The sequence below is a fragment of the Equus quagga genome, chromosome 2, assembly GCF_021613505.1.
Source record: "Equus quagga isolate Etosha38 chromosome 2, UCLA_HA_Equagga_1.0, whole genome shotgun sequence".
Taxonomy (NCBI): Eukaryota; Metazoa; Chordata; class Mammalia; order Perissodactyla; family Equidae; genus Equus; species Equus quagga.
The window spans coordinates 16,414,373-16,430,101 of NC_060268.1; the positions used below are offsets into that span (position 1 = coordinate 16,414,373).

Below are 15,729 nucleotides of genomic sequence, written 5' to 3' on the forward strand. Positions count from 1 at the left end.
GGGACAATGCACAAAAGAATGGTAGAGTCAGTCGGTTAGGATTAAGTTGTACTGCCTTGCAGAGGGACAGTGAACAACTTGAGAGCAGCTACTGACAGTTAGAGACTAACTATAACAATCAGAAAACTTTTTGGTTGTTTACAAAGATGCCCCTATCTCCCATAGTGGAAGAGTGGTCACAACTGAGGAGGAAACCCGGGGCTGAATAGTCAAAAGCCCCAGAAATATTTAAATGCTTAGCTAAGGCAGGTCTTTTATGCAAAATTCCTAACTGGAAAAATATGGGACCCATATGGGAGCATCTGGGTTAAAGCCCTTGAGAATTATGGCTCTACAGACCCCCCTGAACCCTCTGAGCCTGCAGAGGTGGCCCCCCACTCCTTGTTATGTGCTAGCACATTCCCCATGCAGGAAGACACTACAGAGGCCTCTCTGCCACAGGCAGCACATGCCAACTTCAGGAGTAGTTCCACCTTGTCCCCTGGACGCCAGACTCATAAGTAGGGAAATTCCAGCATAATCTCTGGTGACATGCTAGGGCTGATAAGAGAAGAAAGAGATTACACCCCAAAGGAGCTATGAGAATTAGCTACATGTCCAGACAGTCCAGGGGAGGATCTCTGTGGCTGCATTTTTTAGGGTGCTTGATCAAGGACAGAGGAATATAAAACTGTATAAGCACCAATAAATTGATGTGAGGGCACTGTCTTGGGACATGGGATTTAACACTCTGGCAAGGACCTCATGGAAGGAGCAAACTTGCTGTTAGGGTGGCTCCTAGAAACCTGGGGAAAACTATCTAGCTTATGCTAAGGAAAGTGAAAATTCTTGAGTTGCCACAGCAAGTGGTAGAAGGAGGGATAAAGAGGCTAAGGGAAGTGGCCATATTGGAAGGAAGCAGCACCACTCCTGAAGGTGGCATGTGCTGCCTGCGGCAGAGAGGCCTCTGTAGTGTCTTCCTGCATGGGGGATGTTCTAGCACATAACAAGGAGTGGTGGCCCACTTGTGCATCACATTGGGCATTATGTGATGCCAAATGACCCACCAGAGGATTATATTTCACAGGAGAGCCAAGAGGACCCTTCATTTACCAAGGACATCAGGAATTTACTAGTGAGAGGAGAACCAGCATCACTAAGAACTTCGGTAGTGGCTCTCCTCTGTAGGCCAAAGCTAATGGTAGGAGAGGCAGTCACAAAGCTTGGCTTGTTGATAGTGATAGGGTTAGTGGGACCTCAAAGCAATAGAGGACAAGTAGCAGCACAGAATCCAGGAGAACAAAATTACTGCAATGATTGGCAAGGCTGGAGGGGCAGTTGGCTGGTCAGGAACCTGAAAGGAAAAGATACCATAAGATCAGAGACAAAAAGATCCATGTAAATGGACATACAGTTGTGAGCATGAAGTGTGAAGACTTTTGTATCACATGTTAATGCCCATCAGAAAGCATCCACCATGGAATAGGCACTGAACAATTAAAGAGGCAAAATGACTTGGCCAGTTGACATGAGTCAGCCTTTGTCATTGACTACCTTGAATAACAAGATGCGCACATGCCCACAGAGGCAGAGATGAAGGCTATGCTTGGGCCCAAGAGCATGATTCCCACTTACCAAGGCCAATCTAGCTACTGCCTCTCTAAATTTCCAACCTCAGAGATCAATTCCAAGCATCCTATATGGCACTATTCCTTGAGGAGGCCACCTAGCCAGTTGGTGGCAAGTTGACACTATACTCTTCCAAGGGCCAATGGTTCATTCTCAGAGGAAGAGACACCCATTCTGAGTGTGGGTTTGCCTTTACCATCTACAGAGCCTCAAACATCAATACTACCCAAGGATCATAAGGTGCCTATTCCACAGACATGAAATCGCACAAAACATAGGATGTGATCAGGGAACCCACTTCACAATGAAGGACATTGTGGAGTGGGTCCATGACCATGGAACACATTGGTCATATCACATACTGCACCGTCCAGAAGCCACTGGCCTAACAGATCATTGGAATGTCCTGTCAAAGGTGTAGCTGAAACATCAGCTTGGAAGCAATTCTCTGCAAGGATGGGGTGCCATCTTCCAGGACGCAGTATAAGTATTGAATCTATATGGTGCTGTGTCCTAATAGGAAGAATTCACAAGTCTGGGAAAGAAGAGGTGGAAGCAGGAGTGGCCCCACCTGCCATCGTTCCCAATAACTCACTGGGGGTCTTTGTGTTTCTCATCCTCATTACTCTGGGCTCTGCAGGGTCAGAGGTCCTGTTCCCCAAAGGAGGTGCACTATGCCAAGGGACACAGCTTTCTTTGCTATCATATGTAACCTGCTAAATGCAGAGCCCCTCATCCTCTTCTGTTTGGGATTTACGACAGAGGCAAGACATCATCATCTACACTTCTACGGCTCACGACTGGACAATGTGTGCACTGCGGAAATGGCATGACTGGAATCCCCTGTATATCTGATTCCCCTACTATTTTATAAGATGTTTGGGGCACAAAAGGATTATCCTCTGATTTACATGCATGCTGCTTACAAAACTGTCAAATTGCTTAAACTGTCTTCCTCAAAGGCTGTTTCCTGTAAAAAATCTCCGTTTAGTGAGAGATCAAAAGAACCACCTGCTGCCTGGGCCAGGGCAGAGCTGGTGGTGAGCCACAGTTTATCTAGCTAACTCTTCGCCATTTGCCAGATGTGAGTGACCTACCTCCCTCTTTGGAAGGATAAGAGGAAACACAGCATCACAATGAACATCTGAGACCAGATATTTAAAATAATGAGCTTTTCCTGCAATGAATGGAATGTTAGAAATCGTGTTCTTATTATGCAGAGGCTAAAATGAAAGGTCGTTTTTTCCGTAGTGAATTAGAAAGCGAACAGATGCTATTTGACTGTGTTAAGAGAAAGAAAGCAGCATTCTGACCACTCCCTTCCTCCTCCAAAATTCCTAAAGCATTTGTGATATTTTGGGTAACTGAGATATTTGAATTTCTGAGGCATGGGAGAAATTGAAGAGTTAAATCTCACCAGCTCACAGAACCAAGAGGAAAAGGAAACGGAGAGCTTAGATATCTTTTCTCCTTCTAAAACAAATAGTGCACAGCCGGGCATTTCAGGCACTTTCCCTTAAAGTACATTTTGCACATTCGGGGTCCAGAGTACGTGTGTTCTAAAAAATTATTTCTCCTAGAAAATTCATAATCAACAAAGTAACAAAGATGGCTATTAGGATTCAAAAACAGTAGTAGTTCATAAAGCACCCGCTTTTTAGAATAAACTTTATACCCAAATAGAATTTCATTCATACAGGCCTGGGGTCCAAAAGAGAAGGGTTAGGTTTCTAAAGATAAATGAGTTAAAAGTGAGGAGTCTGGACAGCATCCCCAGAGTTGCCATTTACTTGGCATCAGATACATTCAGTTTTTGAGTCAAAGTCACAACTATGGTATGGAGATAGCTGCTGGTTTTAAGGTCCTTCACTGGAGTTTGAATTTCCTGGAATGCCATGGGAGGAAAGTTCAGGCCAACCCAGCCTGTCTTTTCTGAGAGACGGCCAAACCTTAGTGACGATGTGATTTGGGCAGCCAAGAAGTCTTAGTTTTGATCTTTTGTAAGGAAAAGTTGGGACTCTGCCCAAGTCAACAGAAGAGGGGAGAGGCCAGGATGGGAATGAAGCCTGTGAGATGACGCCTGCCTAGACACTGGGCAGGCTGTCCAGTTTGAGGCCTCCTGCTTGCCTGCTTAGGCCTTGGGCAATTACTGAGCTGCTGTTTACTGAGCCTTTACATAGAGCGTATATTAATTTACTGTGTCTCTGTCATGTAAAACATCCTAGAGAGGGTCTTTCTCACCAGTGACAGTTGACCCTGAGCTAGAGAGCAGGACACTCTTCAGAACCTCTTCCTGGGAGGTCTAAAGCAACTCCTTGCTTCTCTGGATGCTGGACACAGAGGACAACTGGGCTGGGGGCCCGGTAATAGACAACCGGGTTCAATTGGCCTGTGTAAGCTACCTTCTCTGTAGGGTATTACTAGAGAGGCAATATAGTGTGGTTTCAAACATGGGTCATGAAGTCAGAGCTAGGTCAGCTCCCAGTTCTGCCACTTACTAACTATATAAATTCTGGTAAGTTTTTTAATCTCTATAAGCCACTATTTCCTGATCTGAAAAAAATAGAACTATGCCTATCTCACAAGCAATAATGAGACAATACATGTCAAGTGCTTGGCATATAGTAAGTGGTTGACATTCATGTTATCCTTATTACCAACGGAACAATGAATTGAGGAAAAGGGAGACAGGAAAGTAATTTCTCATCTGTGACTCTGCTTCCCAAGTTGTATAATAGGCACATGGTTACCACACTCATTTACCTTAATGGATATTTGAAAGACAAACGAGATGACAGATGTGAACTCCATTGGGAAAGAAATACAAGATGGTGTCATCGACAGAAGGCTGTGGCCTGAGGAAACCAGGACATGGCCTTGAAGTTTGGTGATTCCCTTCTGGGAGTGTCATTCCTGAACTCTACCTTCCTGCTTTCTAGTTCTCCTAGCACAAAGGAGAATTCACATTTTCAATTGCCATTGAGTTACAGACTGAGATTTTAAGATCCAGGTAATGTTGAAACCTCATAAGCTCTTTCAGGCAAGAAAATTTAAAAAAAAAAAAATTACCAGGTGATGAAAAATGAAGCTACTGTATGTCCAGGCTTTGCTGAGTTACCAAACAAATCATAGCAAACTTCGACCTGGTCACCTTCAAGGAAAGAGAATTTAAATTGACCTCATTCTATCAGAAATAAGACCGCCTTTTTCCCCCTGGAATAAAACTCATTCTCTTACCAAAATTCTGATTCAAAAGCTAACAATCCTGCAGTGTTTCGTTTTTGTTGAAAAATTTTTTTTTACAGTTTATTGCCTTTCCTTGAAAATAATATACACAAAGTCCTAAATATTTACCAGATGATACAGATCTGCCAGGCTTTTCAGCCAAGTTTCAAAAGTTTTATGAAATCATTTCTTGGACATATTTCTAACAATCTGGCCCATGAAAATTTCACTGGGGAGGATTTTTCCACCTTTTTCACATGGCCTTTAGGTCACAAGCCTCTGTGTTTGTCCGTATAAAACTCACGCCCTGCAATCCTGAATGTCCTTGCTTGTCCAGAAGCAGTCTTTATCAATAGAAAAATATACAAAAAAGTTTATTCTCTGGGAACATCTATTTCCAATGAAGACACCATGTGTTCTGGCTTCAGTACAAACTTATTTTCCCAGCCTCCACCTACTTAGATCTCAACTATCTGCCCTCTTAACAAAATATCTTCTCAAAAATAAATTTCAATTCAGTTTTTCTACACCGGCAGTTTTCAGTTCAGGTTCCACAGAGCCAAGTACCAAACCTGCCTCAATTAGAGTAGCTTCACTTTTATTTTTTTCTTTAATCTTTTTAATTTTATTTGAATTAGGGCTTTAAAACATTTGGGAAAAAATCATACTCTTCTGTAGTTACAACCCTTAATAAAGTAGAAAGTCAGTTTCATTGCTTCGGTTAGAATCTTTTAACTAATCATAGAGATTAAAATGTCACATTCCCTTTTAAAAGTCTTTCAAAAGTATTGTATCCCTCTGAGAAATTTTAAGAAGAAACAGAAGATTTTAAGAAGAAGGCTAGACCTCCACATCCTGTCCCAGTTGCCTTGAGTGTCTGACTGCCAAAAATCTCGATCTTCCCCATGGGAGTTCCACATACACAGTCAGGAAGGTCACATTGCATCCAGAACTCCAGAGGAAGAAAACGATCCAAAGGGGTGCAAAACCAGGCCAAGCATTTACTACAGAGCAAAATTCATCTGTAAAGCAGCGACCCAGTTAGTGAAGAGACAGTATCCTCATTCTACCACACTATTATTTTTGTGTTTCTATGTGGGTCACAGTACAGAAAAGTCCGCAGAGAATTTGCAAGGGAAAATATGGAAGTTGCAATTGAGGATTGTTGACCCCACTTTTCCACTCAATTTGTCACAAGAAGGGAAAGGTGAGACCACAGGGAGTAGCAAACCGCATTTGCCCAGACTTTGGGATTTCACAGACGAAATGTTTTTAAAGAATTAGGGAACTGACAGTAGCTAACTTTGTTTTTTGCCAAACAAATATATGCTTAATGTGATAATTCTCGTTTATTACCATTATTTTGTAAAAGGGCATTTAACACCAAAAAGTAGGAAGATGATAATCCCAGGGAAAAAGGGCACTCATTTCCTGAATAGGTCAGTTGGCCCTCTTATACTGACATCACAATGAAGGCGGCCACCCTGCCCCCTACTTTGGATTTAATGTTCTGTTTAGTTTCCATTTTAAACCAGTGAACAGGACTACAAGGCAATCCCAGTCAACATTCTGGGTCCCCAGAGGAATGAGGCCAGGGGATGTTGTGATCCAGACTCCCAAAGCAGGCTCCTGGGCCTGAGGCAGCTGGCCATGAGCTCAGAGCACTGGTGAGGAAATCCTTGTGGGATAACACTAGTAGTGAATTACGGTAATCCAACAGAAAACCAAGTGCATCATGGCATTTTATGAGCTTTGCTGTACTCTGCCCGGTCCTGGGAGAGGGATGGAGAAGCCAGGAGTGCATACCCTCCTCCACTTTGCCAGTCAGCTTTCCAAGCTTGGTGATCCTTTTCCAGCAGATGGCAGAACAGACACATAAAAAAACCTCCAAAGCCACCCAAGGTTTCTGCCTCTGGCTTGGTCCTTGGTGTTATTTCTTTAAAAGTCAGCCATGTGTAAGAAGAAATTTCGTAAATGAAAAGCCCCACCCACATTCCATCACTGAATCCTGTTTACACAGTACTTTGGTCTTCATGGAGAGGCTGAAACTCTTTGCAAAGAGAAGGACAGCAAAGTAAAGAAAGCCTGACCAATAAATGCAAAGACCAGGATCAACATCTTCTAGCTGTTAGAGAGCTAGATATAAGTGATGGATTTTGTTCGATTTCTAAACCCAATCAAAGCTTTCATTAATCTTCACCACACATGCCTATAAAGGTATAGTTATGAATCGTCTTTTCTAAACAGAAAACCCATGAATTTTACGTCGCCTCTTTCCAAGGAGAGAAGTCATATAGTATCCAAAGTTACACAGTGGGTCAGGAGAACAGCCAAGAAAACTGATCCGCTATCTCTCTACTGGAGTGTGTTTTCGCAAAAGCAAAATCACATTTCAAGCTGAAAAACTATTTCCTAAAATATACTCTAATTGAAGATTTCAGGCACAATAGTAAGTAAGTAGGTCACTTGCTCTCTAGGATTCAAAGAAAATCAGCCTGTGGTACTCCATCTCTATCCTGAACAGGAAAGGTAAAAGGAAAACACTCCAGACAACAAGGAAAGCCACAGCACAAAGCTCTCCACTGCAGCAGCTCAGCTCAGGGGTCAGATCTATGACCGTGAGTTTTGTAGATAATTTTCAAAACTCATTTGACGTACAAAAGTATAAATAATTGGGCTTCCCAAAAAATCTGCAACAACCATATCCACACTTCCACCCTCCCTTCTGGGTAATTTCCAGTCAGAAATGAGACCCAGGAATAAATGCCCTAGAAACGTTTTTTAAATAGCCCAAATTTGATTGTCAAATCATGCTCCTTCTCCATGTTCTCCTTCTTTTTTTTCGGTGTCTAAACTGGTCCTGTCCCCACCCCCAAACAATTATCCAGTGGTCCCAGGGGCGCCCCATGCTCTACGCTTTCCTGGCTGCTATCTGTCATGAGAAATTGAATGTTAGAGCTTCGCAAGGACCTGACAGAGGAACTAATCCAGCTGCTTCCGCAGATGAGGAAAGCGTGGCCCTGAAAAATGAACTCCCCAAGGCCACACCTCCACAGTGCCAGAGGTATAACTCTCCCCTCAGGATCCCCATCCCTCTAGGTCTTGTCAGGTTGTTCATTTTCACCAGACAATAAGTGTGGGGCCAAAGTATCTGGCTTCATTGTTACTACTCTCAGAATGAACGAGGGCTTTTGGTTTAGAAATTGCAGGAAAGACTGGTTAGAGAAGACACGATTTTGAGCAGCAGTACTTTCCGTGTCCTCAAATCACATTCTGCCTGTAAATAAACCATCCTTTAAAATGTCAACATGGAGGACTGAGCTGTGGTGACCTGCCCCTTGGCGACGGTAAAGAACGCAGGCTCCATGAGGGCAGGGATGCTGTTTTATTCACATCTGTATCCCCCGTACCCAGAACAGAAGCAGGCGCCGTGCAGAGCTCAACAATGAATATTTGTTAGACGGACAGAATGAAGGGAGGAGGCGGCCCTCTTCCCTCCTCGCTGCAGTCCACCTGGCTCCCCTTTTGGTCCCTGTTGTATTTAAGTCTAGTTGCTTTCATCAAAACTCTGTCCTAAGGGAATATCTACCAGCCGTTTATATTTTAGTGACCTTTAAGCCGCTGCTTAGAGTGTTGGAAATTTCAGTTTTACCTCTGAAAAAAGGCCTTGGCCCTTTTGCAGGCCCCGTCTCAGTCAGCAAGGGAGGGCCTTTGTGGCCAGGCCCTGTCCATCCTCCTCTTCATACACATGGCCAAGCTTTGATTCTTTGGAAAAGCCATAAATTGTTCATAGTCACAGCTCCCTTCCCCAGGGACCTCCGGATTCCCTCCTGGGGCTCTCCTCAGCTTTCACATCTTTGAAAATAATCTAAAACCCTATCTGCCTGCTGGCTCTATCTTCCTTTCTCAGCTGTCAAAACCTGGAAGACATGCTGTTGTGTATTTAGGGTCAGCTGTACTGTTCAATAAATAAATGCCAGGCCGCCTGTTTCCCACACCTCACTTTGTGAAGCCAGAATACCTCACTTCTGAGTTAACTAGGAGCCCATCCTCACTTTCTCACACACTAGGGGGTGCTGTTGCTATATCCAGACCCCAGGAGGTTGGAGACAGAGAAAAAGAAAGCGACAGAGCTTTCAGGGCACTGGGAGACATTTCTATTTGGGCCCTCTCTGCACAACCCCTCTGCACAGTTTCTCAGCATCAAAGACCATTACACCTCATCGAGCTACACAGCTCCAGGGTGAAGTTTACACACGGTGCAACAAAGAGGGAGGGCTGAAGATCTCCAGACCAAAGGTTTTACTGCCAGACTCATTTAGGTTCACAGGCTCACACAATAGTATTTATGATGACCGCTGGACATGAATAATTTAGACTCACTCACCGCCAGAGAAGAGAATTCTGTTTAGACAACCAAGTGGCAAACACTGTCAGGCAGAATTAAATGTATCAAAGGCCACCAGAACAGCCGGGAGCCACTTGAGTTTGTCCCTGCTTTTCAGTCATCTTTGCTGGTATGTGATGTCTAAGACGTTGGGAATGAAAGCTTCATACACAAACAAATGACTATCAGCCTATCTCAGCCCCCGGCTTGGCTCGCACAAAGCTTGCAGGCTGCCAGAGAAGCCTCGGTTAACTCTTTGCTTGAATGACTAGTGGACCTGCACTGCAGGAAAAGCTCTCATTCAGCAGAGACATTTTCAAATTTCTGAACAAGTCATCATGACAAAGAAAGTATTTTGTTGGGTTTGTGGGGTTTTAAGATACATTGAGAAAAATACGTATTTAAAAAAGTTCTCAAAATGAGACTCTCACCTAACTGTATGAATATCAAACATTCCCATACAGAGAAGAATGGATCCGCACCAAGGAAAATACTTCTGGTATTAATCCCAGGAGAAACAATCCCACACACCCTCCCCCACCACAAGCCAGGGTTTAACACCCTTTGTTGGTGTGATTTGGGTACTCCACACAAATGCTAATGAGCAACAACTCATTAATGCTAATAATTACAACTCTCTTTGGCTCCAAAAGCAACCCAGCCAAGCTGGAAACTTGAAGAATCCCACAGTGCTTCAAGAGGGACTCAGCCAGCCCGAGGTGCCATTTTAGGGCAAATCTAACACAGAATACATTCCTGTTTGCTCTGAACTCCATCCCTAAAAGGGACAGAATCCCAGAAACAGGTGCATCAAACCTTCAGATGAAATGCAAAGAATTTCCAGTTTCAGGTTTTTTGTAACAACTAGCTTGACATTTGCAAATAAAGCTCTAAAGACAAGGATAAATATACTATACTTAATAGAATGTCAGGGAAACTCTTAAGAAAGTGGCTCTCAGCCTAATCTCTGCCCTCACCTACCCAAAAGATACACTCGCATCGGTTACCAAGGCTGACTACTGTAATGTAACTGGAGCCCCTAGGGAGCAGATCAGAATGAAGAAGTTGGGGGATGTGACGTGGGGTGTAGTTTGAAAAAGGCTTACTCTGAAAAAGCTCAGCCTCACTGGAAATCACTAAGGTTAACATGGTCAGATGGCACAGAGAGCACACACGTGAGTAACACCAATATACTCATGGTTTAAGGTCCTGATAAACGGTGGATGAGCATTTCCAGTCCTAAAACCCTGAAGTTTTATTCTTTAAAATGAGAAACACAAAGACAAAACCCTTTGCCTGTTGCTACCCCAAAACCTCCACATGCAAAGTGCTAATTGGTTTGAAAAGTAAGCAGAAAGCAAGCCTTAATTTAACATTATCAGCTACATTTTAAAAATTTGTTTGACAGTCATTCCTGTGATTTCCTAATCCAAACAGTGAAAATGAAGTCTTGCCTCCTTAGCAGATTCAGCAGTAATCTCAACCATGTTTGCCCATTAGGTTCACCTGAAAAGATTAAAATATCCTTGCCTTGAAACCACCCCAATGGATTGTCCCTGGCTTGGGGTAGGGCCCCGGCATCCTACTTTTTTTAACTCCTCAGGCGTACAGCCTGGTCGAGTACCCCTGAACTGGTGTAGCCAGGCCCACCACATGAATGTAATTAACTGCTTTCTTTGAACTTCCCCATATCTGAATTTTATTCTGCAAAATGAAGTTAATCAAGAGTCCTCCCACCTGAACATAGTGGAAAGAAGATTATAATCATAAAGAACTTAGAGATAACGAAAAAAAAAAGGAAGTGGGTACTTTTATCTTGACATTTGAAACCAGTCGTTGGCACTGCTAACAATGAAGCCACAAGATGCTGATGAGATGTGAGATGATATAGCACACATGTAGCAAAGCTGTAACTCTGAAGCAGAAATTATTCCATCTCCCTACCAAAGGATTTGTTGCATTGAGGAATTTAGCATTAAACTCAAACAAAGAAGTAGTAGAGGGACAGAGAGAAGAAAGGGATATAAGAAGTTTGCATCATGAAAAGTCTAAACTCAGATCCAGATGATATTGGACGGGAGGTTCAAATCCATAGTCCTGTGGTATGAACACAGCAAAGTCACCTGGGGAAGAAGCTGTCGGTGCCAAGGCCACCCTACCTGCCTCTCTTTAGCTTTTTTCCCCCTCCCACACCTCCCTGAAGGCCAATGGACCTGGTGGGGTTCCTGACTGAAACCACTCAGATCCCTCTGCCCTGAACAGTAGAGAGCAGTCAGCCCCTTACTGCTGGCAGAGGTTAATGAGAAAAGACCTCCTCGGCCCTAAAACATCACTCAGCACAAAATCAGATCTTGGGAATGGGAATCAATAGACTGAACCCTAGAGATTAGGACTCTCTGAGTCCCAACTTGGCTTCAGAAGAAGAGGCCAAGAGGCACCCATCAGATACACAAGCTCTGAACTGGCAGATTTCACCTTCTCGGAAAACGAGAATTACAGACCCACTTGGCCGACACAGAATGGCATGTCTCCATTCACCCACACCTGCAGCATCACCATGACAGTAACACAGCTAGCTACATAAGAACAAAACACAAGGAACACCTTACATAATCAAAGATACGCATAAAGGTGACATGCACAGACCTGTGTTGGAATTTCACACAGGCAAAAGTCTCTAGCTCTTTCCAATTGTATTTTTAATGACCTAATTTGGTCAGAATTTTGGTGATACAGCTTAGCAACCAGCACGAAGTAACTTCCCTATGCACCCACAACCCCTGTTTCAACTCTTCTCTCAACTCTTCCCAGTCAGGGCAAGCCCCGGGTTTTCAGTTTCCTAAACGGGGCCTGAGCCAATGCAATGATTCTTCATGCAGTCACTTCAAACTCTTGCTTCTGGAAGACTGAGGCAGGCATCTAATAGCCACCAGTTATCAAGCCCCTACTGTGTTCTAGGCTCCTATCTCAATTTCGTCTTCACAACAATTTATAAGGCAGATATATTATCCCTATTTTACAGATAAGGAAGTTGGAGCTCAGAGAAATTGAATAACTTCTGTCTGAGGTCATGTAATTAGTAAGCAGTAGAGCAGGCTTTAAAGTCAGATTTGTCTAATCCTAAACTCATGTTCCTTAAAACAATAACGGTGAGTTCTTCCATAGCACATGTGCCAGGCACTGATCTAAATACTCTCCAAATCTAACTTATTTAATCTTTATAACAACCCTAGGAGAGAGATACTATTTTTACCACTGGCATTATGCAGATGAGGAAACTGAGGAACAGAAAGATTCAACAACTCTTAAAACTGCTGAGCTCATAACTAGCAGCACCAGGATTCAAACTGAGGCAGGCTAGTTCCAGCATCCAGGCCTTAAGCATGGCACACAGGGCCCCTCACTCTCCCTGTAACTTAATTCTTTGTGCATTCATTCATTCAAATACTGCTTAGGTCCGTTCCAGGCACCTAACATCTTACCAGGAATTGTAGAAAGATAACCAGTATTTGATGGATTCCTTCCCTCTGAGAGCAGCAACCTAGATGGGCAAAATCAGCAAAACAATATTCAGAAAGAAGGCAATGTAGGGGATCAGAATTGGCCACCCCAAATGTCTCTTTGGCTTAATTATTTTTAAAAACAAAACACTCAGAAAGAAACTTTGACCTTCCCCCTAACTACCTAAAAGAATGTAAGATAGAAGGCCTGTTCCAGGAAGGAGCTAATACCTTATGATAACTATAGTATAATATGAACTAGGTGTGCTAGACAGGAAGGCACCTAGCAAGGCCCAGTTTTGCCAAAGTTCTCTCTCATTGTCTATGGATGGCCCAGCAAACGTTTGTTTACCAACATTTGCTTTTCCATCTTCATGTAAATTGCCTTCCTCCCCTTTGAAGTCCCAAACCACTACCTCGGACATCCTCCTTTGTCTTTAGCTGAAGATGGTATTTAAGGTGGTGGCTTCAGCCATTTTGGCAAGTTACTCAGTTTTCTTGGGTTTCTCCCATGTAGAAACATTATTAAACTTGGTTTGATTTTCTCCTGTTAATCTGTCTCATGTCAATTTAATTCTTAGACCAGCCAGAAGGACCGAGAGCATAGAGGAACAGTTCTTCCTCCCCTGCAGCAGTCACCAGAATGTGAATCCAGGTAATGTGTGTTTGGGATAGCAGGGGGACTTGAGCACTGGGACAGGCAGGAGGACCTCATTGAGCTCTGAAAGTGAGTTGAATTTGGAGAGGCGGAGAGAAGGGTCCAGGTAGAGGGGAAAGTGCGAGCAAAGGTAAAAGTGCAGAGAAGGACTGGGGTTAGATAACCCCCATACCAGGCTCTGTACTGCTGTTTTATACACGGCATTGCATTTAATCCTCACGCAGGCCTATAAGGCATCTTCACTGAACAGATAAAGAAAATGAGGAGTAGAAAGTCCAACAACTCACAGATACACGAGGACCAGGGGACAGAACTGGGTTTGTCTGCCTGCAACACCATTTCTCTAAACCGAGGCCTCTTCACACAGGTGAACATAAACTGAGGAAGCCGAGGAATGGGGCCAAGACTGACAGGGCCAGGTGGAATCTAACCATTCTGATTTCTATCCCTTAGAGCCACTAGCGCTGTTTGTCTTCCTCCCATTCCCCAGAGGGGTATGTGCATTTTCGATGTAAAGTCTCTTCCTATGGCATTCCAACTCCAAGCAGGTTCCCTCTCTGCAGCCTGACGTATCTTGACTTGACTTGTTCAAATACAGAGTAGTCCCCTGGAGCCAGTCAAGCTCTCCAGGGAAGGGTCGGCTGAGGGCAAGCTCTCTGCTGGTGGGGACACAGGTTAGGCCTGGGGTGCCCCAAGGGTCCCCTAATCCAGACCCTTCTGTTAGGAGGAAAAAACTGAGGCCCAAAGAGGGGAGGGGAGTGAGTCACTGAAGGCATTCCTGCACCCCACAAAAAAAAAAATCTGATCTCCAAAAAAGTGCTTTGGCAAGCAGAAGTCTGAAATTCCTGCAACAGCTTGGGGAGGAGGTAACTAAGGATCTGCCTTCCCACAGAGTCTGTCTTTAGACTCCAGTGCTCCTAAGACTAAAAAGAGCAAATCTGTTTTCTTAGCAAGGTTCAAGCTTGACTCAAATTTTGTGTTGTTAGGAAGGAGGTGGAGGTGGAGGGGCATCTAAGTGTGAATCATGAGCTCTTAATCAGCAACCTGCAGAGTGGGATGTTTTGGGCAAGTGTGCCTTCTTGAGACCTTGCATTTGCTCTCTTCCCTCTGCAAGGAAAGAAGGCCCTGATGTTACAGCACCCACTTACAGCCTCTTATAGCATGCCTTTTACAGCCCCCACTGCCTATAACAGGAATACAGGTGTCGTGATTCTTCTGCCATTGTAGCCTTAGGTGGCCCTCTAAATAGACTTGAAGCAGACCCAACCACAGCAAAGAAGAATCTGCTGTACAAAGAGTAAAAGCAGCCCCCATTAAGTCATTGTCAGAATGCTTAAAATGGGTATCAAGATCATTACTCATCAAACTTTCCCTCTGGGAACAGATATAGCCCATTGCTCTTTCTAAGGCCAAAGGACTGTATGCTACCTTCCATTAATATTTCCTGTCACTCTTCAGTTCCATTTCCACCAATCATCACATTAGACCATAGCCAAAGACATAACATTCTTAAAAATGTACTTACATTCACGTGCTCAGAGTATTTATAGGTCAGTTTCCCTGCCGGCTACTTTTAGTGTAGTTGTACAGTGGATGCAGAGGATTTCTTCGCATTCTCTTCAGCATTAGGTAAAATCCTCTGCGGCAGCAGAACATAGATAGGTTTAAATAAAATAGACCAATGACCTTGGGTTATATCATTCACACAGTAGGGGTTAGATATGCATTTTTTTTTCTAATCTAGGATTTATTGTCCAAAAGTAATCTGAAATATTTGGGAACCTAGAGATTGGATGACTTCAGGGTAAGGAGCTTGCACCATTCCGACTTTCTCTAAATTCTCTTCCCCCATGCACACCTCTCTGTGTTTGCCTCCTACTTCCCTGACCACTCATGCTTAGGTTTCTTTATGTACCCCTCTCCCTCTGCCAAGCCCTTAAATTTCCCTGAATAAACTCATCTACTCCTGTGTCTACATCATATATTCCCAAGTCTGTACTTCAACTGATATCTCTCTTCAGAACTTCAGACCCATTCGCTCAACTGTCAACTACACATCTCTAGGATGTCCCACTAACACCTCAAACTCAACATGTAGAAAATTGAACTCATCATCTTCACTCTCTACCACCTCCCCACACCCATTTCTCCTTCTCTGTTCTCTGACTTGTTGATGGCATCACCTTCTATCATTGCGCAGTCAGAGACCTGGGAGTCATCCTTTACTATTTGTTCTTTCTCACCCAAGGTCCCTCACATCCAATCAATGCTAAGAACTGTCACTTCCTTCTCTTGAGTCCATCTACTTTTCTCCACTCTCACTGCCACCAGGCTAGTGCAGGTAAAAATCA

At 43.7% G+C, this 15,729-nt stretch overlaps 1 protein-coding gene across 3 annotated transcripts in view; it reads right to left on the reverse strand.

Annotated features, from left to right (window-relative positions):
* The window catches only part of AKAP6 (A-kinase anchoring protein 6), a 512,511-nt gene that overhangs the window by 482,229 nt on the left and 14,553 nt on the right, over positions 1 to 15,729 (reverse strand). For 2 of the 3 annotated variants that reach the window (XM_046655046.1, XM_046655040.1), the window contains exons 1-2: positions 14,904 to 14,951; positions 12,703 to 12,761 (exon numbers count right to left, since the gene is read on the reverse strand). The exons of the other annotated variant lie outside the window; for it this stretch is intronic. The gene's annotated coding sequence lies outside the window, so the exon portion shown is untranslated. Of the gene's footprint in view, positions 1 to 12,702; positions 12,762 to 14,903; positions 14,952 to 15,729 lie in introns of those variants that run through there. 3 annotated transcript variants of the gene reach the window in all.